Source organism: Petromyzon marinus, chromosome 35, assembly GCF_048934315.1.
Source record: "Petromyzon marinus isolate PM22_M1 ecotype Great Lakes invasive population chromosome 35, UKy_Petmar_22M1.pri1.0, whole genome shotgun sequence".
NCBI lineage: Eukaryota > Metazoa > Chordata > Hyperoartia > Petromyzontiformes > Petromyzontidae > Petromyzon > Petromyzon marinus.
The window spans coordinates 8,526,180-8,552,440 of record NC_133701.1 but is presented as its reverse complement, the minus strand read 5'-3'; the positions used below and the strand labels follow the sequence as shown (position 1 = coordinate 8,552,440).

Below are 26,261 nucleotides of genomic sequence, written 5' to 3'. Positions count from 1 at the left end.
ATAGCCTTAACAGACGGTTGGGGCAAGTGCTGTCAGCGAGCACCTATGAAGGCCGGAACGGCACACGAGGGAGTGGGTGGCCAGCACCACGCCCGACCGCCTTTGTCACCAAACCAGATACTCATTTGAAGCTGAGTCGACCTAGGGGAGGCCCAAGACCGGATCAGATAATCGTCACCGGTGTTGGCCGTGAGCGGGACTCGAACACGGTTCGCCGGGTTCATAGCGCAGCGCGCTAACCGCTGCGCCACCGCTCCCCACAGGCACACACACACACGTACGCAACAACCGCCATTCGCCAATAAGTGGCGGTGACGTCACCACGACGCTTGTGCCAGGCTATGTGCACCTTGAGGCCACGTGAAGTGTCGAACGCCCGCTGGCAGGAGGTCACGGGGTAGACCCAGGTGCCACGGGTCGACTGACTGAGATGACTGAGATGACTGGCTGATGCACCACCTGTGCCCCCCACTGTGCCAACCTGCTGTGCTTTAGCCACCCGGCGCTCCACTCGTTGTTGTGAGCGTCGCTCCTCCGCCCTCCGTTGTTGTTGGAGGGCGACTACCTCCTACTGCCCAGTAGCGTCCTTCACGAGCCTCCTCCACAGAGGCCGATCTTGACACCGCTGGTACCAGTCATCGGCAAGTCCACTCAGCTCCACGTCCTCCTGTACCACATCACTCCATCTCTTCTCTGGTTAAACCCAGGATGCATCGTAGGCAGGCTAGCCTAAATGTTTACAACCAGCGAAGATGTTTCATTAGGGGGGTCCACGTTTCGCAAGCAAAGAGAAGGGAGAGAATGACCGTGGCCGAGAAGACCTAAAGCTTAGTGCGGAGCGACAGACCAGGTAGCTTCCACACAGCGTTACGCAACCGATGAAAAGATATTGCCACTCGACTGAATCGGAATGAGACCTCTGCTGTTAAACTGGAGCCGGTCATAAGCACACTGCCCAGGTATGGGAAACTCTCCACTCTCTCCACAACTGCCCCATCACCGATTGGGAGATGTGGGGGTGGAGTGTCCGATGGTTCAAAATACCCAGGCAGGTCCTTGGTTTTGGTGGGGCTGATGGTAAGGTCCCATCTCTTAGTGGCACGCTCCAGTCTCAGCAGCAGCGTCTCCAACTCCTCCTCTGAAGGAGCAGCTATTACCAAATCATCGGCATACACGTGCACACACACGTACACACACACACATACACACACACACACGTACACACACATGTACACACACACGTACACACAAAAAAAGACAAAGATCCCCCATATAGCCTGTAACAGACTGTAGGGGCAAGTGCTGTTAGCGAGCACACAAACCATGCTCACACCACTCGTGCACGAAACCCTAAATGCCCAACACTACGTAGACGAGGTGTCTCATCAAGGCTCGAACCATATTGGGGGACACACGTCTTGTGAGTGACACACGTCTTGTGAGTGACACACGTCTTGTGGTGACACACGTCTTGTGAGTGACACACGTCTTGTGAGTGACAGTGACACACGTCTTGTGAGTGACAGTGACACACGTCTTGTGAGTGACACACGTCTTGTGAGTGACAGTGACACACGTCTTGTGAGTGACACACGTCTTGTGAGTGACACACGTCTTGTGAGTGACAGTGACACACGTCTTGTGAGTGACACACGTCTTGTGAGTGGCACACGTCTTGTGGTGACACACGTCTTGTGAGTGACACACGTCTTGTGAGTGACACACGTCTTGTGGGTGACAGTGACACACGTCTTGTGAGTGACACACGTCTTGTGAGTGACACACGTCTTGTGAGTGACAGTGACACACGTCTTGTGAGTGACAGTGACACACGTATTGTGAGTGACACACGTCTTGTGAGTGACAGTGACACACGTCTTGTGAGTGACACACGTCTTGTGAGTGACAGTGACACACGTCTTGTGAGTGACACACGTCTTGTGAGTGACAGTGACACACGTCTTGTGAGTGACACACGTCTTGTGAGTGACACACGTCTTGTGAGTGACAGTGACACACGTCTTGTGAGTGACAGTGACACACGTCTTGTGAGTGACACACGTCTTGTGAGTGACAGTGACACACGTCTTGTGAGTGACACACGTCTTGTGAGTGACACACGTCTTGTGAGTGACAGTGACACACGTCTTGTGAGTGACACACGTCTTGTGAGTGACACACGTCTTGTGAGTGACAGTGACACACGTCTTGTGAGTGACACACGTCTTGTGAGTGACACACGTCTTGTGAGTGACAGTGACACACGACTTGTGAGTGACACACGTCTTGTGAGTGACACACGTCTTGTGAGTGACAGTGACACGTCTTGTGAGTGACACACGTCTTGTGAGTGACAGTGACACACGTCTTGTGAGTGACACACGTCTTGTGAGTGACAGTGACACACGTCTTGTGAGTGACACACGTCTTGTGAGTGACACACGTCTTGTGAGTGACAGTGACACACGTCTTGTGAGTGACAGTGACACACGTCTTGTGAGTGACACACGTCTTGTGAGTGACAGTGACACACGTCTTGTGAGTGACACACGTCTTGTGAGTGACAGTGAAACACGTCTTGTGAGTGACACACGTCTTGTGAGTAACAGTGACACACGTCTTGTGAGTGACACACGTCTTGTGAGTGACACACGTCTTGTGAGTGACACGGGTCTTGTGAGTGACAGTGACACACGTCTTGTGAGTGACAGTGACACACGTCTTGTGAGTGACAGTGACACACGTCTTGTGAGTGACACACGTCTTGTGAGTGACACACGTCTTGTGGGTGACACACGTCTTGTGAGTGACAGTGAGACACGTCTTGTGAGTGACACACGTCTTGTGAGTGACACACGTCTTGTGAGTGACAGTGACACACGACTTGTGAGTGACACACGTCTTGTGAGTGACACACGTCTTGTGAGTGACAGTGACACGTCTTGTGAGTGACACACGTCTTGTGAGTGACAGTGACACGTCTTGTGAGTGACACACGTCTTGTGAGTGACAGTGACACACGTCTTGTGAGTGACAGTGACACACGTTTTGTGAGTGACACACGTCTTGTGAGTGACACACGTCTTGTGAGTGACAGTGACACACGTCTTGTGAGTGACACACGTCTTGTGAGTGACACACGTCTTGTGAGTGACAGTGACACACGTCTTGTGAGTGACAGTGACACACGTGTTGTGAGTGACACACGTGTTGTGAGTGACACACGTCTTGTGGTGACACACGTCTTGTGAGTGACAGTGACACGTCTTGTGAGTGACACACGTCTTGTGAGTGACACACGTCTTGTGAGTGACAGTGACACGTCTTGTGAGTGACACACGTCTTGTGAGTGACACACGTCTTGTGAGTGACAGTGACACGTCTTGTGAGTGACAGTGACACACGTCTTGTGAGTGACACACGTCTTGTGAGTGACAGTGACACACGTCTTGTGGGTGACAGTGACACACGTCTTGTGGGTGACACACGTCTTGTGAGTGACACACGTCTTGTGAGTGACAGTGACACACGTCTTGTGAGTGACACACGTCTTGTGAGTGACAGTGACACACGTCTTGTGAGTGACACACGTCTTGTGAGTGACAGTGACACACGTCTTGTGAGTGACACACGTCTTGTGGGTGACACACGTCTTGTGAGTGACACACGTCTTGTGAGTGACAGTGACACACGTCTTGTGAGTGACACACGTCTTGTGAGTGACAGTGACACACGTCTTGTGAGTGACACACGTCTTGTGGGTGACACACGTCTTGTGAGTGACACACGTCTTGTGAGTGACAGTGACACACGTCTTGTGAGTGACACACGTCTTGTGAGTGACACACGTCTTGTGAGTGACAGTGACACACGTCTTGTGAGTGACACACGTCTTGTGAGTGACACACGTCTTGTGGGTGACAGTGACACACGTCTTGTGAGTGACACACGTCTTGTGAGTGACAGTGACACACGTCTTGTGAGTGACACACGTCTTGTGAGTGACACACGTCTTGTGAGTGACAGTGACACGTCTTGTGAGTGACAGTGACACACGTCTTGTGAGTGACACACGTCTTGTGAGTGACACACGTCTTTGCTTCATCATTCGACTGAATTGTCACCACCCCCCTCACCCCCCGAAGTGCTTCCTCGTTCAGAGGCCCCGACAGACCAACGTCGCTGTGGGCCACCTTCGTCGTGACGCACGAGGAGCACGAACCGATTGACTCACAGCTCTGCCCGTGAAGGATCAGCGCATTAGTTTGTGGGACGTCCCTGTCTCTTTCAGCGCTGCTGAACGCCCGCGGATGCAAATTATTGCCGGATGGAATTGAACCGGCGATCCAGCACTCACCGATTCACCCGAGTAAATTGTTCGACGGCAGTGAGTCGCACCCCTAATCACTGCTCTACCAGCCTCACTCTCTCGTCTCTTTCGTACCGTGCTCGGCCACAACACTGCAGGTCACAACAGCTCACTCATGAGCCTACTCACACACCCACTCACCCAATCACTCACCCACTCGCTCACCGCACTGCAGGTCACAACACACGCATTCGCCTACTCACCCACCCACTTACTCTCTTACTCACCCACTCGCTCACCACACTACAGGTCACAACAACTCACTCACGAGCCTACTCACACACCCACTCATCCATCCACTCATCCAATCGCGCACCCACTCGATCACCGCACTGCAGGTCACAACAGCTCACTCACCAGCCTACTCACCCACCCACTCACCCAATCGCTCACCCACTCGCTCACCACACTGCAGGTCACAATAGCTCACTCACCAGCATACTCACCCACTCACTCACCCAACCACTCACCCACTCGCTCACTACACTGCAGGGCACAACAGCTCACTCACCAGCCTACTCACCCACCCACTCACCCAATCACTCACCCACTCGATCACCGCACTGCCGGTCACAATAGCTCACTTACCAGCATACTCACCCACCCACTCACCTAATCACTCACCCACTCACTCACCACACTGCAGATAACAATGCACTCATTCGCCGACTCACCCACTCACTCACCCAACCACTCACCCACTCGCTCACCACACTACAGGTCACGACAACTCACTCACGAGCCTACTCACCCACCCACTCACCCACTCGCTCACCACACTGCAGGTCAACAGTGCCGTTTGTAGCTGGCCAATAGGTGTGGGTTTTATATTGGGCCTTGTGCTCATCAGCCGTGGTAATCAAAAACAAATCTAAATATATAAACACACACACACCCACACACACGTGTATGATCTCAGACGCGGCGAGTTTTGCCACCCGCGGACGTTTGAAAAGGCGCGCGCGCGCTCGCACGGAGCCACTTGGTGGAACGGCATCGCGACGGGGCTCGCCTTGGGAAACACAAAATGCTAATGCGGTATCTTTCAAGCGAGGCGCGCCTAATGCGACGCAACAACGCCGACCGACGCACGCAGAAGCGCCGCTCTCAGGCCAGCCACTTCCCGAAAACATCCACGGATTAAAAAAAACGTGAGCACGGCGAGAGGGCTTGATGGCCCTTCGGGTGTGGTGTGGGGGGGGGGGGAGGGTGGCGGGGTTGGTGTGCACGGGTGGCGACGGGGTGGGTTGCGATGGAAGTTGGTCATCGCGATTATTAGCGGTCGTTGGCGGGCTCTGGGGTGAGTGGCCAGCAAGTGCGATTGAAGGCAGGTCAGCGTGGGATGGGTCAGCCGGGACTGTGAGTGGGGGCTACGAGGGTCAGTAGGGGAATGCTGCCGTGGACCTCCGCAATCCAAAGGTCGCCGATTTGGGTTGATCACCGGGTACGGCAGTTGAAGCAACGGTCAGGTTTATTAGATCTGCCCCTCTCCGCACCCTCCCCCTCTACCGCTGTAGATAGGCAATCGGCAGTTCGCGTGCGGTGTGGTAAAGTGTGGGTACTTCAGGCTTGAAGAGTCGTTTTTTCCACCCGCCGATTGTGTCTCTAAAAAAGGTTTGTGTCTTATGAGATAATTGCCCCCTCCCCTCTCCCCCCTGTCATATGAATGTGGAATTTCCACCGCTGGCTCACAGCTGTAACAAAAAAAAATCATAGGAGCACTGCCCCCATGTAGAAAACACTGTGACATTTATGATGTTATGAAACTGTAGCTCTCTCTGTTCTCTTAATGTTTTGATGCTGCAAAAAAAACAGCCTCAAAGTCTTTCAAATAAGCAGAGAGAGAGAGAGAAAAAAATATCAAGAAACTCCATAAGTCAGTGCGAGTCTCCTGTTTCTCTGTTGTTCTTTACCCAAATTTTATTCCGATTGCGCTATCGGACGTCACATAACGGGACAAAGAATCCATTCAGAACCCTCGCGGGCAGCAGTGCAACGCTTTGTCCGAGAGGACAGCCCCCACGGAACGTGGATGTCATAGAGCTACATCTGAAGATCCCTTCACGTGACCTCTGGTCCACACGGGAGAGGGCAGCACTTTCCCACCCGTGACTCGGAGCGGTGAGCGTCGCATTGTGTGGTAGTCGTGTCTTCGTTTTGTTTTGTTTGTGTATTGCTGATTCTGCTGCTGCTGCTACTGCGGTGGTGGTGGTCGTGCACAAGGACAATTACGGTAACAACAACAATGGATAACATCAACACACTCGTCAATGACACCGTAGCCTTAACAGGACAAATATGTTATTAGGTGACGTTTCAGGTGATGATCCTCTTGCTGATGTGTTATGTAGAAGGACCATTGCCCAAAACGTGGCATATTGTATCTACTTTTATTGACGAATGTTTTTTATTTGATCATAAGTCGTTTTCTCAACTCATCATCATCAGCAGCTACGATCAATCGACTGCTGGATGAAGGCCTCTCCAAAACTGCCATCGTCTCTGATAATCTGGCGATGCAACAGTCCGTCGAGATTTCACCGTTACATTTCCACGGTTGACTTTACACCACAGACGGTGGTTCCCCCCACCTTTGGCTGCCACTCTTCTATTAGTCTCGACCGCTGGCCATCATCCCTTCTAGCGAAGCCTCCCGCCCGAGTCCTACTAAGTCTTTTTTTCCCCCCAGCAACTTTGAACGATGTCTTTAAAACTGCGAATGCTCTCTAATTACATGCCATTCCTCTTTCGGCCTCTCAGCGTAATTCCAATCGTGCGTCTCTCCACGCTTCTTTATGCCTCTTTTCAGACACATTTTCTTTGCCATTGCCCATCAATTCCGATCCGTACGTCTTGCATGAAAAAAAAACTACAAGCTTGCATTTACCGCATAAAGTAAAAAAAAGAGATAATTCTAGAACGTTCCGTGCAACAAAAAAAGGCAACGGAATAATTCGACTTCAAACCCGACCGCGACGTTACTGCATTAGCGGTGTGTTTTTACACCACAAGTTACACGGGCTTTAGGAACAGGCGCACAGTCTGCTGTTTGAGAAACCAAATACGATGAACGAGCTTGGCATTTATAGAGAGAGAGAGAGAGGAGAGAAAAAAAAAGCCCCGACCGAGCTGTAATGTAAAACATCGCACAATAAACCGAACGAGAGACGCGGAGAAAGAGAGAGAGAGACTGGTACATAGATGACGGGGGGGGGGGGGTGGAGGAGGAGGGAGCGGCGAATAAAAACGCCGCGCGAACCGCGGTTCCTATCAACATTGGGCTCGTTTTGCAGCAATGGCCTCGCATTTTTCCCCGCTGTTCTGTAATTTTAAGGAAATGGGATTCTATTGTCAAGCCCCCCCCCCCCCCTAATGTGTTCCTGATGTCAGAATCGCCGATAAAGTGGCGAGCGGCTGGCGGGCGGCTGGCGCGCTGAAAGGTGGGTGGGCGACTGAGCCAGCCGCCGCGGACGCAAAGGTTTGGGTCTGCGGTGGAGGGCGGCTCGTTCCGTCTGTTTCACCGCGAGTCTCGATGTGGGTGGTGGGTGGGTGTGTTGGTGGGTGGGTTGGTGGGTGGGTGGCTGTGGTGGTTGGTGGTAGGGGCGGTCGTGATGGGTGTCTCAGCTAGTTGCGGCGCAAGGCATAGGGAAAGTCAAGTAAAAGTGCAGGTCTCTGAGAATCTCAAGCGGTGCCCGTGTTCATGAAACAGAGGGTTGCGCCACATGCTGTGTCCATACCATATCAACTCAACATCAAATCTATTGAAATATGTAAAAGATAATAACAATCCAACGTATCTCTGTCATCTTTCACCTTTCTCCATATCTCTACTCTCATCTTCACCGCTATTTACGGCTACATTCCTCTTAGCTCACGACATCTCCATCTCTTTTCTACACCTCCTCTTTCACTCAGTGGAATTTTATTAATGCATGTAAATGGAGGGAGGGTGGGGGGACTCTCTCAATGATCATTTCTACTTCGGGCCCACCAATGTTCTTCCATCACCACTGCGGCCCGTTACATTTAATTATCAGAAACACGGGGCTCTGAATGTCATCTGGGTCGGTGACCTGAACGTTATTTTGTGACCCGGCACGCAACATCAACATCAAGGATCGCCGATTCTGACATTGACGTTTTGACGATTTGCTCCGAATTCTTTCACGACATCGATGACACGAACATCGGAGTGCGAGCGGTGAAACTCGCTACGCCGTGAACCCGGCGCCCTGAGTTTGATTCCTGGCCACGCCTAACAAAGGCGGTGAGTGACACCTAGAGCGGTCCTGAGTCGGCGTGGTGAAGTATGGTCAAAACCACCCCCCCCCCCGACCGACACGGCATGGGTCGATCTTCATCCAGCAGTGGATTGATATCGGGACTGTACATTCTTCTGCTAATGACAACGATTCGTGTTACGGATGTTTGACTTAACAAGCTATTATTTTCAACCGCAATTTTAATCAATCGTAACACACGACCACGGAACTTACTTCCATCACTGAGAAAAATACAATAATACAATCGCGATGAACTCCCGTTAGGCGCGCGCACGCACATACACGCACACACGCATGTACACACGCATGTACACACGCACACACGCACACACGCACGCACACACGCATGTACACACGCACCCACGCACACACGCATGTACACACGCATGTACACACGCACGCACGCATGTACACACGCACACACGGAGTCGTGAAAATAAACCCCAGCGCAGTTCCCACAGTGGCCGGCGTCAATTCCGAGTGACGAGCACAGTCAATTACCATGACAATGGCTCAGCCGAGACAGACTTGTAATTTGAGATTAAATAATGCAAGATTCGGGGCTACAGGAAGGCAGTGTTCTTTGAGCATCACCTGCAGCCCCCCCCCGCGCCTCCACAACCTCCACGTCTCCCCCTCATCTACCCCCCACCACCACCTCCTGCTCCCCTCCCCCCCACCATCACCCACCCCCACCCTCCCCGCCTCCACCACATCCCTTGACCCTAGCTCGGTGTTGCGAGGCAGAACAAAGAGGCTCTCAGTCTGTGGGCAGAAGGGAAACGGCCGCTTTGGTTACCCACGTAGAGAGATGGATTTGTAACAAAAAAAATTACATAACTTTTGCGTGTCGCTATTTTTATCATCATCATCATCAGTCCTTTGTCAATCCACTGCTGGATGACAGTCCCCCCCCCAATTGTCCTGTTGCTCGTGGGAGGGAGAGGGGAGGCGGGATGATGGGGGGGGGGTGACCATACTTCACCACAATGTTCAGTGCACATTGGTGAAGACCGGTTCAGACATCACTCACCACTGATGTTAGCCGTGGCCTGCAATCGAACTCAGATTGCAGGGTTGATAGCACAGCGTGTTAACCATTGCACTCTCCCTCCACCCGCTTTAAATTTTTAATATATGTACGTAGCCGAGCGTGCTTTGCAGGGGATACGTGGCGGTGGTGATGTAAGCAGTTGGTAACCCGCTACACACGCACCCGAAATCACGCGTTAGATTCCAGGCTAACATCGTTGGCGGCACCCAGACAGCGCCTGGCTTCCCACCACCCACACACACACACCCACACAGCACCGCTCTCCCGACATCCATCCCCGTTCACAAACCCGCATTGACAAGCCTGGTTAAGTATTGACAAACAGCCCCCAAGACTGACACGGGGAGGGGGCCTCCCGTCCATCTGAGGATTGAAAAAAAAAATCTGAAAATTAATATATATCTCTAGTGTAGCGTAATAGTAAGCGACGCATGGGAAAGTGGTAGAGACTGTAGAGGCATGGCTTGGCTTAACGTCGTTTTGTGCAGACAAGAAGTGCATTTTACTTGTCAAGTACATCGTAAGCATCGTTTTCCCAGCCGACTTTCCTAATTATATCCAACTGTAATCAGCGTCAATTCACGCGCGTGCGTGCTGACGAATGCATGGGGGGAGCGGTGGTGTAGTGGCTAGCGCGCTCGCGCTACGAACCCGGCCGTCCCGAGTTCGATTCCCGCTCACGGCCAACATCGGTGACGATTATCTGAAGCGGTCCTGCGTCTTCCCTCACGGTCGACTCGTAATTAGCACCCAATCATGCTCAATTAACCTCCGTGCATTTGCACGATCACCCTGTGCCCGACAAATTCTCTAGCCTCCGCTGTTGTACGTATGTGATTACGAGTTCAATTCCCGCTCACGGTCAACACCAGTGACGATTATCTGAACCGGTCCTGTGCCTTCCCTAGGTCGACTCAGTCTCAAATGAGTACCTGGTGCGTTCTGCATACATTGACGCGAGGGAGACAAAGGCGGCCGGGCGTGGTGTTGGCCACCCACCCGCTCGTGTGAAGTGCCAGCCTTCATACTTGACAGCACTTGCGTCAACGGTCTGTTCAGGTTATACGGGTGATCTTTGTCTTTGCACGACATCGCATTGGCTTTCAAGTGTACCTATCCTGGCACGAGTGCCGTAATGACTAGGCCATCCCGTGGTGACATTGTTGTTGTTTGCACAAGTATTTTTGCAAATAACTCTGTGTGGCGTTTAATTAGAAAGCCGTTATGTGTTTTAGTATTATTCACATTCACAACATGAAGCATATGGCAGAGATTGCCTGAAACTTACATTGATTATGCAATGTATTAATACTACAGACAAACTCAATGTTCCCTGTTATGTTTTAAGCATTTCAGGCAATTAGTGGATTTTTTTGTATTCCCTTTTCAATTGTTGTTAGTGAGTACCTATTAAGACCATAATAGTACACGCATGAGGGGGTGGATGTGTGGTTACCACCACCTGGACATCCATGTCTACCCCCAGTGCTGATGTTTGTACAGCACACCAGACACTGATTTAAAGGCTGAGTCGACCTAGGGGAGACCCACAACATGTTCAAATATCACTCACCACTGGTTTAAAGGCTGAGTCGACCTAGGGGAGACCCGCAACATGTTCAAATATCACTCACCACCGATTTAAAGGCTGAGTCGACCTAGGGGAGACCCACAACATGTTCAAATATCACTCACCACTGATTTAAAGGCTGAGTCGACCTAGGGGAGACCCACAACATGTTCAAATATCACTCACCACTGGTCTAAAGGCTGAGTCGACCTAGGGAAGACCCGCAACATGTTCAAATATCACTCACCACTGATTTAAAGGCTGAGTCGACCTAGGGGAGACCCACAACATGTTCAAATATCACTCACCACTGGTTTAAAGGCTAAGTCGACCTAGGGGAGACCTATGACCGGTTCAGATATCCCTCCACCATTGCTTTAATCCACAGCCAAGGAAATCCTCAAAACTTTTTTTTTATTTTAACAACGAAAAGGGCCAGGCTCCGTCTTTACGCCCGTCAGCAAATATGCACGGGCTTAAAGCAAAGTAAAGAAACGTCCAAAAATCAGTTAAAGTTTGTCGGCAATGAGCTTCCAATCACTGCCGCCCCTAATTAGCCGCGCTAATCAGCGGAGGAGAGGGAAAACAATGAACGGGCAGCGGGGACGGCTCCCCCCTGCGGTTCTGCGTATCGCACGCGCTGCAAAGGCACAGCCCTGCAAGTGGCTCGCTCGCGACACTGCTGGCGGAAGGGGCTCCGCTCGAGGAAGCTCCTTGAGAGTGTCTTGGCCTCCTCTTCCAAGCTGGACAGACGTGTTGGAAGCAGCTGTGTGTACGTGTTTGGAGGGGGGGGGGGGGGTGGTATAAGCACAAAAAAAGTATAACGGGAACAGGAAGGATCGACTAAAACTAAATATATTTATTTTTATTTTATCAGGTAAGGGCCACTTAGCGATATAGCAATTGTTTTTTTTCAGAAGCGGACTGGCTACAAATTATCGCTCAACCAATTGGCTTATCATCGCGTGGACATTTATAGCAATCTGAGACTCTCAACGCGTGATGTTGATTCTTTGATTCTTAATGTGGTGGGAAAAACCGGAGGACCCGGAGAAAAATCCACACGACCACGGGGAGAGAGAGAGAGACACACGCAAACTCCAAATATACAGCAGGCATCAGGGTCGGGATTGAACCCACGACCTCCTGTATACCAAGCGAGGTAGTTAACATCCCGCCACCGCAGTGTCCATGTTATGTAATTCTGTCAATCCACTGTTGGATGAAAGGCTCTCTGTGCCATGCCGGTCGTGGGAGTTGTTTGACCATACTTCACCACGCTGGTTAACACGGGTTGGTAAAAAGAGGGTGGGGGGGGGTGCCCTAGGACCCGATTCAGATAACACTCACCACTGATGTTAGCCTTGGCCTGGAATCAAACTCAGGCTGGTGGGGTTCAGAGCACGGTGTGCAAACCGCTGCACCACTGCGCTGTATGAAGTGGGCGCAATAAACCCTCACGGCAGAACTTTTCACAATCAGAATCTTAATTGAAACTGGAGGAATCCTAAGAGCTATGAAGCTTTTTTTCACAGATGCCCAGTATGGAGGGGGGGGGGGGAGGCAAAGCAACAGCGAGGGAATGTGGTGGCCCAATGATTGGATAACGTTTTCCTCTGAACTCGGTCACCAGAGTTCAATTCCTAGTTGTGGCAAACGCCGGTGGCGAGTCGGTCCTAGACACCCTCCATCCTGCCCCATTCACCAGCCCACATTGACCGGTATGTCAGTTACAGCAATGGTTGCGGTCCGCAGATAGATTTGGTTCACTCACTGGTTTGAGTCTGCATGTAGTGTGTTGACCTTCCCCCGCACCTCCGATTAGAGCGGTTGGCTATGTACGGTGCGAAAGAAGTTCAACATACATAAATAATTATCTAAGTGTGCAGAAGATGTCAGTGTTAGCCCCACGTAACGACGCAATGGGCGGTCCACCAATACGAAGGAGACATCACAGGGATACGCTCCGCTAGTCCTGACTCGGTTATCTGGGCTTCACCGCCGGAATGTGAAATTGTAGTTGTTGATCTGCATCTACATCAGCAGCCGTACGAGAAAAGAGGAATAAGAGTCATCCCCTTTATCAGCATGGGCTTTCTCTAAGATACACTCCATTTTCTGGCCACATGAAGCCAAACCCACTCATTGTAGGAATTGGCCAAAAATCCCCCATGCAGGACCCTCCTGCAAAAATAGTCTTGAGACTCAGCGAGGCTCTGCTGGGTAAATACCCGGGCATTATGGAATAATTGACATTGTTCATGGAAATCCCAGGCATATATTAAATAATGAAAACCACGGTTCTGTCTGGTGGATAAGACAAACAGAGCTGAGGGTGAAACGAACGCTCCCAACGATGCGATCGCTTTAGCAAACTTCAATGCGTTGGGCAATTTGGAAACACGTGTACTTCATTGTTGTTGTTAATTTCATTGTTATGCATGTTGTTGTTTTTGTTGCCGTGCGGAAATTAATGGGGGGGGGGGGCGGGGCTGGGGGGTGCGGGGGGGGCTTGCGGCTACCGACGAACGAGAACAAAAAAAAGATTCGGCGGCGTGCGAGACCTTTTTATTTTGAACGCTTTCAAGTCGGGGCAGATTCGCGCAGGGCGATCTTTCGAGGAGGCTGTTGCCATCGCAGCCGATTGCACGCCGAGCTCCCGCACAGACCTGGAAGCCTCATTACGCCGCCAAGCACAAACTCGGGGTGGAGGAGTCGTGCAGGAGAGGAACCCCGCGGTGCTCTCTTGGCCGTTGACGAACAGCGAGTGAGCTCCGTGGTGCCGCCATCCCTCTTTCGCCGTGCGTTCTTGTCCACGTCTTCACTGCCATCATCGACAGACCCGATCGATCAACTTCTGGATGAAGGCAACTCCTAAAGCCGTCTCACCAATGCTTGCAATCCGCCTAGCACCTGGACCGCGGGCTGATTTCCTCATCCGTCCGTCCGCTGCGTTCCGCGTCCCCTCAGATACGTTCCATACCTTGGCTGCCACTCCACCAGTTGGTCTTCACCGTGGGTCGGCAACCGAAATAACGAGTAGAGCCATTTTTTATTCGAATTCGATAAGCGAAACAAAAAAAACACACCCTCAATATTTCAAGAGCCGCAACGTCACGGAGCAGTCCTTAAAGAGACGCACGTTGCTCCGGAGGGACAGGTTTGCTGACCTCTTCTAGACCAAGGGTCACCACCACCATCATCATCAGCACCATCATCATAATCTATTCTAACGACGCGTCCTGCCCGAGCCCACTGGCTTCTCTTGATAGTATTTACCTGCGTAGGTCCTCACCCATGCGTGTGTTCCTCTCTCTGCGTGTCTCTTGAAGTATATCCAAGCATGAGTCTGCCCACGCTTTTCAGAGCACTTTGCTGTGTTCTTGTTAACCTTTCATTGTCCGTGAACATGTTTCTGAATGATACGTAACAGCAGATATATATATATTTTTTAAAAATCGTGTCTATATCTAAGCATCATCATACAAGTATTCCGACAAAAATGGTTTTATGCCATCTTGTCAAAACGCTAAACTATTTTTTACATCGACTTGGTTTTCAAGTCAAGCGCTTTTAATAATAATACTAAATATATATACCTAGAACGTGTCCCATTTCTTTTCACCATTAATCAGACGACCTTGTATGCACGTATGTTGAACTTCTTTCGGACCATACGTAGCCAACCGTCTTAATCGGAGGTGCGGGCGGGCGGCGGGCGGGCGGCGGGGCAGGACAACAAACTAAATACACACAGAGCAGCGAAATACCGCTTGCACCTTCAAAGCTGCTTCGATATCCGTCGCTCGAATCTCCGTTCGGGACGTTTTTTTGTTTCTTCCCAGAAGTCGCGCGCGGCCACGCTGCGTGATACTGACGGGAGCGGCACCGCTCTCGTGTCGCGCGTTCATCGCAGAGCTCCCCCGTCAACGGTTGAAGGCCGAGAGAGACGATATCGTTGTTTCTGACTTTTTAAACATACGGGGTGGGGGGGGGGGTGGAGACGTGACACCACGGCCACCTGACAGATATCACCGATCATTGGCGGCGGGAAATCTTTGAGAAGGCTTAAGCGGCGTCTTTGGCGACGCGGGGCGTCGTGAGCCGCTCCGAAGTGAAACTTTACCCCGCGTGTATTAATTTATTCGAGTGGAGTTCACCAGGCTCTCCGATGCGCCTTCGAGTTGTGCACCGCGTCCGACGTTTCGCTCCGCGTGCCCGCGATGTTGCAGAGCGGAAACTTGAACCGTTGGACATCGCGCCGAGTGACACTCGGTTTCAAATCCTGAAGGGAGGGAGGGAGGAGGTAAAAACCGCATCGGAGAACCACAGCGGCCGCAGCCGTGAAAACCAACACGGGTGAGTTTATGAAGCACAGCAGACTGACTGATGCCGACACGATGTATGTCATGTCATTTTTTTTTAAAGAGTGGCGGATGGATGGACAGTTGAGGAGGGAGTGGGGGACGGAGCGAGAAACGGGGAGAAAGAACACTCCGCAATTTCCAGGTTAATCGGGCTGGCGATAGACAGAATTGGCAGTCTGGCGAGGCCGGGCGGATGGTTGTTTGATGTGTGCCTACTTCAATTTAATTAAAAACAGATCAAAAAGTGGGGGAGCCTTCCTACTCCCAGCGATTCACGGATACAGCACTTCATTGTGCTTCCTTTCCTTCCTGAAATTTTTATTTATTTATTAAGCACAGAAAAAAAATCCCTTTCAATTCTCTCCTCCCTTCTCCTACCTTCGTGTTTTTTTTTAATGTGTACAGTTGTATACTGTAATTATATGAGTTGAATGCTTGGAATTATACTGAAGGGACGGGGCAGGGGAACACGTGGTTCAGAGAACGTACGCAAGTTAGAGACGTCGCTAAGAGGGACGATGTATGTATATTGTATTATGTTGTTGAACTTCTTTCGCACTGTACGTAGCCAACCGCAGCAATCGTAGGTGCGGCAGAAGGCCAACAAACTAGACACTAAAAGCAGTTCTAAAGAAATTACTTTTCAATATAGATTATTTAATAGTGCATCGCTCCAGTGGCATCCTAATATCGGAGGGAAGAGCATTCCAGACGGCCGCAAAGGCGTTTATGAAAGCGCGCGATGCAGTGACTCTCATTGTTCGATGGCTAATCAAAAGCCGCTGCGAGGATGATCGAAGTTCGCGTGATGGCTCGTGCTCCTTTGATGGCCAGTGGTTGAGACGGAGTGGCAGTGCAAGGACAGAATGTGCACAAGTGGAAGTTCACCGCGGAGATGGAGCAATGAGATTGGCTCGTTTGCAGGAGCTCAGGGCCTTTGCAAGACTGGCGATGGAAGGATGATGAAATCAGCTTGCGTGCCAGGATTTTGTGTGGATTTTGGCATAACAAGACCGTGAGAGATGGTGACATTTTCGAAAGGGCTTCATCCAGCCGTCGAGGAGCGTGGGGGATGATTTTGATGATGATGATGATGCGCAGGACTCAAATTTAATGAGGTGGTATACTGTTTGTGTGCGATCATTGGTGTGTCCGGGTTGTGAGCATCAACTCATTACCAGAATCAAGAATCCGGTTTTAATCACAGACGGCTGCAACCTCGACTCAAACTCGGATTCTCATCAGTCCCAGTTCATTGCTCCTGACCTCCGAGCCACCTCAAATAATCCGAGGTCTTATCCATCTCGTGATTGACTCTGCCAACGAGATGGTTTGAAAGTTGCATTGATTCAGTTGCTCATTGATTGCGATGATTTTACACCAAAGGGAGTTGTGTGTGAGAGAGCAGAACAGCTGTAAGTGATGGTCTGTTATTATTAGAAAAGCAAACGTTTACGTAGTTTAAACGTCATTGACCACTTTACCTACTCTAACTAATTATAACGTAAAATAATATAACAATGAACTATATGCATTTTGAGCTACCACTTATGTTGAAGACAACTTCCCAAACAAATGTGTGCAGCAATCGCTCACTTTGCTGTTAATTAAGCGGTACAATTTTCAAACGATCCGTTTGGTCCTAACTTGTCGCTATACAATGCAGCGCCTAACTCGGATTGCCGCCTGGGTCCCGGCATGAGCTGGGCAGTGCGGGAATGGGCGTCCGTTTTTGGATGGCAGCATTTGGTTTGTGCCCAGACCAGGTACCGGTTACTGTGTTGAACTTTATTGCACATGAGTTAGGCCACGTGGTGGTTGGTTAATGCAAACATTGTCGTGCGTAACAGTCCAGCGTCCAACAAGGACGGTTTGGCTACGTACGGTGCGAAAGAAGTTCAACATGTGTGCACATATTGTCACGTTTGCGAAGATATTATTTATACGTGCCAGTGTATTTGGTCAAATCCAGACCAATAATGTTCACCAGGTGGCTTCAGACCTTTTGCGACAGAATTTAACGTGAACGTGCATTCGTTGCAGTACACTGCACCGTTCTAAATGTGCCTAGGCTGCTTGAGAAAGAGGTCTGGGTTTGGTCTCTGCGAAAAAAGGTGCCTAACTCTGACCCTTAACCCGAACGCAGAGGTAGTGGATCTGTGGATCGCTGCTAAAATGCTGTTACACTCCCTTTCTATGGGCGTCCAGGTGACGTGGCCTGGGCTGGCCAGGAGAAGGCAGTACAGCAAGTGGACTCATCTCTGTCTGTTTCCATCTGTACGGAGATCGAGCGTTGCCCAACCTCGTGCTTGTGGGGTTTTCTCCGGGTGCTCCGCCTTCCTCCCAAAACAAAAATAAAACCCAATGCGGGATCCATCAGAACAAAAAAAACTATCCTTGACGTTAGTGTGGCTTTTTCCTGGCTAAATGATTATCATTACAGTATTATTAATGTGGGAGGCACAAATGTTCCCGCTTTGAAAAAAAAATATTCGAGGAGGGGGGGAGTGAATATTTCTTTAACCAGCAAGAAGCTGGCAATATATGAATAAAAAAAATCATGCATTTTATATAAAATAAATAACAAGCCTTAAGGGAAAAAGCTAAGGCGAACTTAATTTGCCTTAATGAGGAACATATGGCAGTTAGGGACATCATATTGACTGCGATATTGACGCAGAGCTGAGGGGGATTGGGGACGAACGAAGCCTTGAAATTATGGAGCAACAGACAGCAGTGGAGGGATTTCATTCAGACTCATTGTCACTAATAACAATAAAAAATGGGAAAAACCCTATTATTATATTTTGGTACTGGCAAAGGAGGTCATCGTCACTGTTGAGCAGACGGATAGGACCTATGAACTATGAACAATTATTTTTACTGTAAACTATTTTATATTTTACCAGGTAAGGCCCACTGAGCTACATAGCTCTTTTTTCAGAAGCTGACCACAAATGATAGCTCAACGACGTGGCTTATCGCGTGGAAATTCATAACAGCCAAATACTCTGAAAGTGCGTGTTTCTAAATGCGGAGGGACAAACCGGAGAATCCGGAGACAAATTCACGCTACCACGGGGAGAGAGACACGAAAATTCAAAATATGCAGGCATCATTGGTCGGGATCGAACCCACAACCTCCTTCGTACCAAGCGAGAGAGTGAACGTCTCGCCAATCGTGGCTCCCTGGATAAGGCGAAGAGCGAGCGTTACCAACCGTTAATGGGCTTGGGCTGCACGTGCCGCGAGGAGGCAAAACGGTGGATGGACGGGACTCGTTACAGAATGACGGCGAAAAGGAGAAAAAATACGCAAGAGGTCAACTACCAGAGAGATGGTGTGATGATATCAGAGCTCAACTAACCGTGGAGAGTGTGGAGCGGTGGCGCAGTGGTTAGCGTGCGGCGCTACGAACCCGGTGATCGAGTGGGATTCCTGCTCACAGCCAACATCGGTGATACATATTTGAACTGGTCCTGAGCCTTCCCTAGGTCGATTCAGCCTTATTTGAGTAGGCGGAGCGGTGTGTAAACATCAGCACTTGGGACACATATGCGGTCGGGTGTGGTTGCTGGCCACAAATCCGTGAAAAAGAGCTTCATAGCTCATCAGATTTATCCAGGATTAATAAATATTCTTATTCTGTGTCAGCCTTATAGGTGCTCACGAATCGCACTTGCCCCACATTCTGTTCACTCTCCAAGGGTCTTTGTCTTTTAGGATTGTAACATCATTTGATTGTGTGCGGTGGTAATTTCATGTGAATACCTCCATCCAGCAGTGTATTAATCATGATTAATGATGATGATGACTCATAAAAGAGCTTAACCGTGACTCTGCTGCAGTATTTATTATATTTTCTTCGGCAGAGTGAAAGTTGCATTACATTCTGAAGATATACAGTACAAACGTTAACATTGACATGTTTGTGTTTATGGAAAACTAATAATAAAAGTTACAGTGCAATTAAAAATAGCATTGCGCGATGTGCTTGGTAGCACGCACGAGATCATTTTTCCAGAGGGATTTAAAAAAAATATATAAAAAATTGTATTTCAATATTATTCATTTCTTTAAATAATTAAATCGTAAACATAAACACGTGTCCAAGAGCAAAGATTTGTTATAATTTTTTTTTAAAGCACGGCAGCCAATTACCAACACCCAACGCGTCGCGGGGGGAGAGCTAAACACAAACTGGGCCAATCCGCAAAAGTGACACTTTGCTAAATGTAATTTAATCAAATAAAACTGACAACGCAGGATTATTTCTAACACCACTTCTGAGACTTGTTGAGTGTAGTGGCACACAGAGGGTTGGGGGAGGGGTGGGGAGCATTGGGGGGCTCACGGGGCAATTGCCCGCCTGAAATCTTTAGACGACTGTTTAACATAGTAGACCATTTTTTATTTTAATTAAATGTCAAATTTGAAAGCATCAATAAAGCAATTATTATAATTTGCGCCCGACGAAAATTGTTGAGACGTGTGCAAACAAAGATCCCCCGTATAGCCTTAGACAGGCTGTTGGGCCAAGTGCCGTGAGTGCCTATGAAGGCTTTCACAAGTACACAAGTTCAGGATGTGCCCCCCCCCCCTACTACGCTCTTCCGCCTTTGTCTCTCCAGTGCTGATACATACACGCTGAACCAGATGCTCATTTAAAGCTGATTCGACCTTCAGGTGGCACATGGCTGGTTTCGATATATGCGACTGGTGTGCGACAGGTCGACGGGTTTGTAGCACAGAGCGCTAATCGCTGCACCGCCGCTTCAATCCGGGGCATCGCCGGCGGAAGACGTCTACAAGACGTCTACACGACGTCTACAAGACGTCTACAAGACGTCTACAAGACGTCTACACGACGTCTACAAGACGTCTACAAGACGTCTACAAGATGTCTACAAGACGTCTACACGACGTCTACAAGACGTCTACAAGACGTCTACACGACGTCTACAAGACGTCTACAAGACGTCTACACGACGTCTACAAGACGTCTACAAGACGTCTACAAGATGTCTACAAGACGTCTACAAGACGTCTACACGACGTCTACAAGACGTCTACAAGACGTCTACACGACGTCTACAAGACGTCTACAAGACGTCTACACGACGTCTACAAGACGTCTACAGGACGTCTACAAGACGTCTACACGACGTCTACAAGACGTCTACAAGACGTCTACAAGACGTCTACACGACGTCTACAAGACGTCTACAAGACGTCTACAAGACGTCTACACGACGTCTACAAGACGTCTACAAGACGTCTACAAGACGTCGACCTGACTGCTATGGGGTTAGTGGATCGCATGGAACCGTGATGTGTTTGAGGTAGCGCTCATTCTCTCGCTCTCTTATGCATGGGGGTCATTCTCCAGACACTTTGCTTTGCTCCCACGTCCAAAATTCTCTCGCGAATCGTCGAACGTCACATCACAAGCAGGGCCCGCCTCTGCTCACCTCCCCCGTGCGTTATGCACACTGTGTTGGACAGCTATGATTTGCGTGACTTCTGTTAAATTATTTGACAAAAATTCCGACGCATTTTCAGGGTTTAGGGGGCGTGTAATGCCTCGTGGGTGAGATGGTTACCGAGATGCTAACTACCTCGCCTGATATGCCCGAGGTCGATCCCGACCCTGACGCCTGTATATCTGGAGTTTGCATGTTCTCTCTCTCCCCATGGTCGCGTGGATTTTTCTCTGGGACTTCGGCTTTCTCCGCTCCACGTTTAGAAACATGCATTTAGAGTATTTGGCTGATATACATTTCCACGTGATAAGCCATTTCGTTGAACCATCATTTGTGGCCAGAGCGCTTCTGAAAAAGAGCTACAGTGAGGGAAAAAGTATTTGATCCCCTGCTGATTTTGTACGTTTGCCCACTGACAAATAAATGATCAGTCTATAATTTTAATGGTAGGTTTATTTGAACAGTGAGAGACAGAATAACAACAACAAAATCCAGAAAAACGCATTTCAAAAATGTTATAAATTGATTGCATTTTAATGAGGGAAATAAGTATTTGACCCCTCTGCAAAACATGACTTAGTACTTGGTGGCAAAACCCTTGTTGGCAATCACAGAGGTCAGACGTTTCTTGTAGTTGGCCACCAGGTTTGCACACATCTCAGGAGGGATTTTGTCCCACTCCTCTTTGCAGATCTTCTTCAAGTCATTAAGGTTTCGAGGCTGACGTTTGGCAACTCGAACCTTCAGCTCCCTCCATAGATTTTCTGTGGGATTAAGGTCTGGAGATTGGCTAGGCCACTCCAGGACCTTAATGTGCTTCTTCTTGAGCCACACCTTTGTTGCCTTGGCCGTGTGTTTTGGGTCATTGTCATGCTGGAATACCCATCCACGACCCATTTCAATGCCCTGGCTGAGGGAAGGAGGTTCTCACCCAAGATTTCACGGTACATGGCCCCGTCCATCGTCCCTTTGATGCGGTGAAGTTGTCCTGTCCCCTTAGCAGAAAAACACCCCCAAAGCATAATGTTTCCACCTCCGTGTTTGACGGTAGGGATGGTGTTCTTGGGGTCATAGGCAGCATTCCTCCTCCTCCAAACACGGCGAGTTGAGTTGATGCCAAAGAGCTCCATTTTGGTCTCATCTGACCACAACACTTTCACCCAGTTGTCCTCTGAATCATTCAGATGTTTATTGGCAAACTTCAGACGGGCATGTATATGTGCTTTCTTGAGCAGGGGGACCTTGCGGCCGCTGCAGGATTTCAGTCCTTCACGGCGTAGTGTGTTACCAATTGTTTTCTTGGTGACTATGGTCCCAGCTTCCTTGAGATCATTGACCAGATCCTCCCGTGTAGTTCTGGGCTGATTCCTCACCGTTCTCATGATCATTGCAACTCCACGAGGTGAGATCTTGCATGGGGCCCCAGGCCGAGGGAGATTGACAGTTTTTTTGTGTTTCTTCCATTTGCGAATAATCGCACCAACTGTTGTCACCTTCTCACCAAGCTGCTTGGCAATGGTCTTGTAGCCCATTCCAGCCTTGTGTAGGTCTACAATCTTGTCCCTGACATCCTTGGAGAGCTCTTTGGTCTTGGCCATGGTGGAGAGTTTGGAATCTGATTGATTGATTGCTTCTGTGGACAGGTGTCTTTTATACAGGTAAAAAGCTGAGATTAGGAACACTCTCTTTAAGAGTGTGCTCCTAATCTCAGCTCGTTACCTGTTTAAAAGACACCTGGGAGCCAGAAATCTTTCTGGTTGAGTGGGGGTCAAATACTTATTTCCTTCATTAAAATGCAAATCAAATTATAACATTTTTGAAATGCGTTTTTTCTGGATTTTGTTGCTGTTATTCTGTCTCTCACTGTTCAAATAAAACTAACATTAAAATTATAGACTGATCATTTATTTGTCAGTGGGCAAACGTACAAAATCAGCAGAGGATCAAATACTTTCTTTCCTCACTGTATACAGCTCAGTGGGCCTTACCTGGTAAAATAATATATAGTTAAATATACTCCGCGTGATCAGATGTTCCGGAAAATAAGACACTCCAAACCTGTGTCCTGTGCCAATAAAGTTACACAAATCTGCTCTAACACACGCGATAATAAGATACACCCCCAACTTTTGTTTTCAAAGTCATGGGAAGAAAATGTGCTGTAATTATCCCGAGAATACGGCAATGAAAAGGCCTCAGACTCAGTCAAAATTTCCTGGATAAATGAATCACGAAACCAAAAAAATGCAATTAAATCGCCACATTTGGCACAACCTCAGAGATGATTATTGCTATTATTAAAGATAGAGAGGAAAAAAATGGCTTTTAGATACTTAAAAAAAACCTCGGTATACGCTCGTGAATTTACTGCCAGAAATGTATAAACGCGTGGTGGAAAAGTTTGCCGTTATAAGTGTGGACACTCAGGCCAAAGCACACACGGTTTGAAATTACCTACGGCCTTTTCTCCGAGCCAACCCTTCTCACCCGGGAGTCTTCTCACCCTGCCATTAACCCTCGTGATGTGAAGCAGATCCAGGCTTAGATCACGCGGCGTTGCTTTTATTTTGGAAACGTCTGCGATGGGACACGCAGATGGGAGTTTTCTTAAGACCGAGGGGAGGAGCCAGATATATTTATTTTATATATATATTTTTATTTTTTAACCACGCGTTCAACCGCCTGATTGAAAGCGTTAACACATTAGTCGTGTCTGTCTGTCTGCCGGTGCACATGTCAGTCTGTAACATGGGGGCCACTTTAATGCTCGTGAAGATGACCCAATCGCGAAATTACATTGAGTGTAAAATTTTGTTGCAATTGGGTTTATTCCTTCGTACAAAGCTGGGTAAATTTCATCAATGGTAATACTTTTTTTGATTGAAATGTCTGTCTGTTGCTTAGTAGCTATGATTACGCAACTACTCATGTGGCTATTTTAGAAAAAGTCAGTCATGAGAAAATATATATTTTTAAAATGTAATTCTCATCAGGCTCTATGGTGTAAAGCGCAGTCTTCAAAATCTCATCCACTCAATCTCTCTTCTGTCCTCTCTATTTATGCGCTATGAAAAAGGGCCATTGCCCGAAACGTCACCTATTGTATATATGTTTTTATTTAAGGCCTCGGGCCTAGGAGAAGTAGGACTGACTCGAGAAGAGAACATTTAGTTAAGGACTTTCAATACAGCAGCCAGAAAAGCCACACTGAGTACGTGTTAGAATCACGAAGCCCCCTCCCACATTCAATGGCTGTATCCATTAGACCCAATCTCAGCACTGGAGGAGCATCTCAGCTGTGAGCTCAGGGACAAGGAAGAATAATACAGCACGTGCATGGAGTCCATTCCTAAATCTTTGAACAGGTGAGGCCGTCCATAATGTCACGATGTTGCAATGTATGATGTAAGGGAGGATGTGGAAAAAAACATATTTTATGAAAAAAAAGAATTAAGGACTCAATGCCGCAGACAAACGTGTTCAGTTTTGTTGTTGTTGTTGATGATTGTTTGTTTGTGCTTGTGTGCCACTCACAACGGAGCAGCAGCAACGGCGGCACCGCCAAATAATCGATCAAAGTCGTTGTTGCCCAAAACGTTGGCAATAACAAAACGGGCACTGAAAATAGGCAACGCGACACGTACACTAATTGTTGTATGTGTGTCAAACCCCCACCCCCCCGCAGTTAATTGTTAACCTAAGTAGAATGAGGATAGAGACGTAGAATGCGTCGTCACTGTTTATGTTTCTTCAAGCAGACGATTTATTACTCGTGTATTTGTGGCCCACGCGGTCATGGAGTCACGGACCCCCGAGGAGTGAGGAGCGGATAATAAAACGGAACCAGCGTGCGCATGGAAACCGCGAACGAGAACGGCCAAAGCTGCAGCCGAGATTATGGTAACGTGTTTTTTTCTTGTTGTTTTACAATACTTCGCTACGTTGGTCAATACGGGTTGGTGAAGGGGTGAACCCACGTGTTGGCTCCGACATCGCTCGCCACTCACGCTCGCTGTGGCGGGGAATTGAATTGAAGACCCCGGGGTTTCTAAACTAATTGCTTTTTATACTATTTGGTCCTTTCGGTAAAGTCACGTAGGTATATATATATAAATATGGGTTCCTGCAGCCACGAAAGCTTCAAATCAAGATTAATTTCTATTTGAAGACTTATGTATTTGGAACTGCTTTTTGCGTTTAGTTTGTGTACCTTCACCCCTGCACCTCCGATTAGCACGGTTGACCACGTACGGTGCGAAATAAGTTCCACGTACATACAGTACATTCGTGACCCAAACATCATCGCAAACTCCTAGCTCTGACATTCCTCCTCCAGGGTACCGGTGGATCCATCAACCGCATCAGAACATCGACAAGGCCGACGCGCACAGCTCCTTCATGAACGGAAAAAGAAAAGACACAAGCCACGCTGTGGCCGTGGCTATGCGACCCAATTTATGGACCATCTTGTAAACACACAGAGAGACTAATCGAGATAGACCGTGACTTTTGATGATGGTGATGATGAATGATGTTTGTATACGCATTACTTTGATGGAATACAAATTCAGTTTCAATTTAAAGAGATAGTAAAATTGTATGTAGTTATTTGAACAAAAAAATTCACCCAAACTCTTTTTAACTAAGGTTTAAACGAATGTTGCTTGCATGGTGTCCTTTATTTTACGTGTAAAAATGTGAAAAAAGCTGGTTTGGAGTTAAGCCGTTTGATTGATCACGCTTTGCAAGTGTTCATTTAAATAAAACAGTTACACGGAAATGCCCCACGCGTGAATGTAAAATATATTGTCGGGCACATTTAGCGAAAACTAAATCTGGGGAATTGTGTGATGTGCCTTATTATCTGCGTGTCACAAAGTGTTACTTGAAAACCTTTACCAGGTTTTCATGTAGTTGGGGGATTTACCAAAAAAACCGGTAATATTAAATTCCTCCGGTGGATAAATTGAAGGCATCTGGTTAAAATAACCAACTCCATCTCCCAGTCCCACATGCTGAAATCTCTTCCTCCAGCGGAGCCCTTACGGTCCCTCTTCTTATGCCACGGTTGCCTGTGGGAGCGTGGAGTATTAACATACACAATGCGAGTCGTTGCTCATGATCGTGATCAATCC

The 26,261-nt window shown here is 48.6% G+C and overlaps 1 long non-coding RNA gene across 2 annotated transcripts; it reads left to right on the top strand.

The window, feature by feature from the left end:
• The first annotated feature begins 4,141 nt into the window (after positions 1-4,141).
• On the top strand, positions 4,142-25,909 carry LOC116948935 (uncharacterized). 2 transcript variants are annotated; one of them, XR_004403879.2, is made up of 5 exons: positions 4,142-4,387; positions 15,509-15,635; positions 24,392-24,491; positions 24,885-25,026; positions 25,463-25,909. It is a non-coding gene; the product is annotated as an uncharacterized LOC116948935 (long non-coding RNA). The 2 variants fall into 2 exon arrangements; XR_012945988.1 differs by lacking the exon at positions 4,142-4,387 and adding an exon at positions 4,875-5,520.
• Positions 25,910-26,261: the final 352 nt, after the last annotated feature.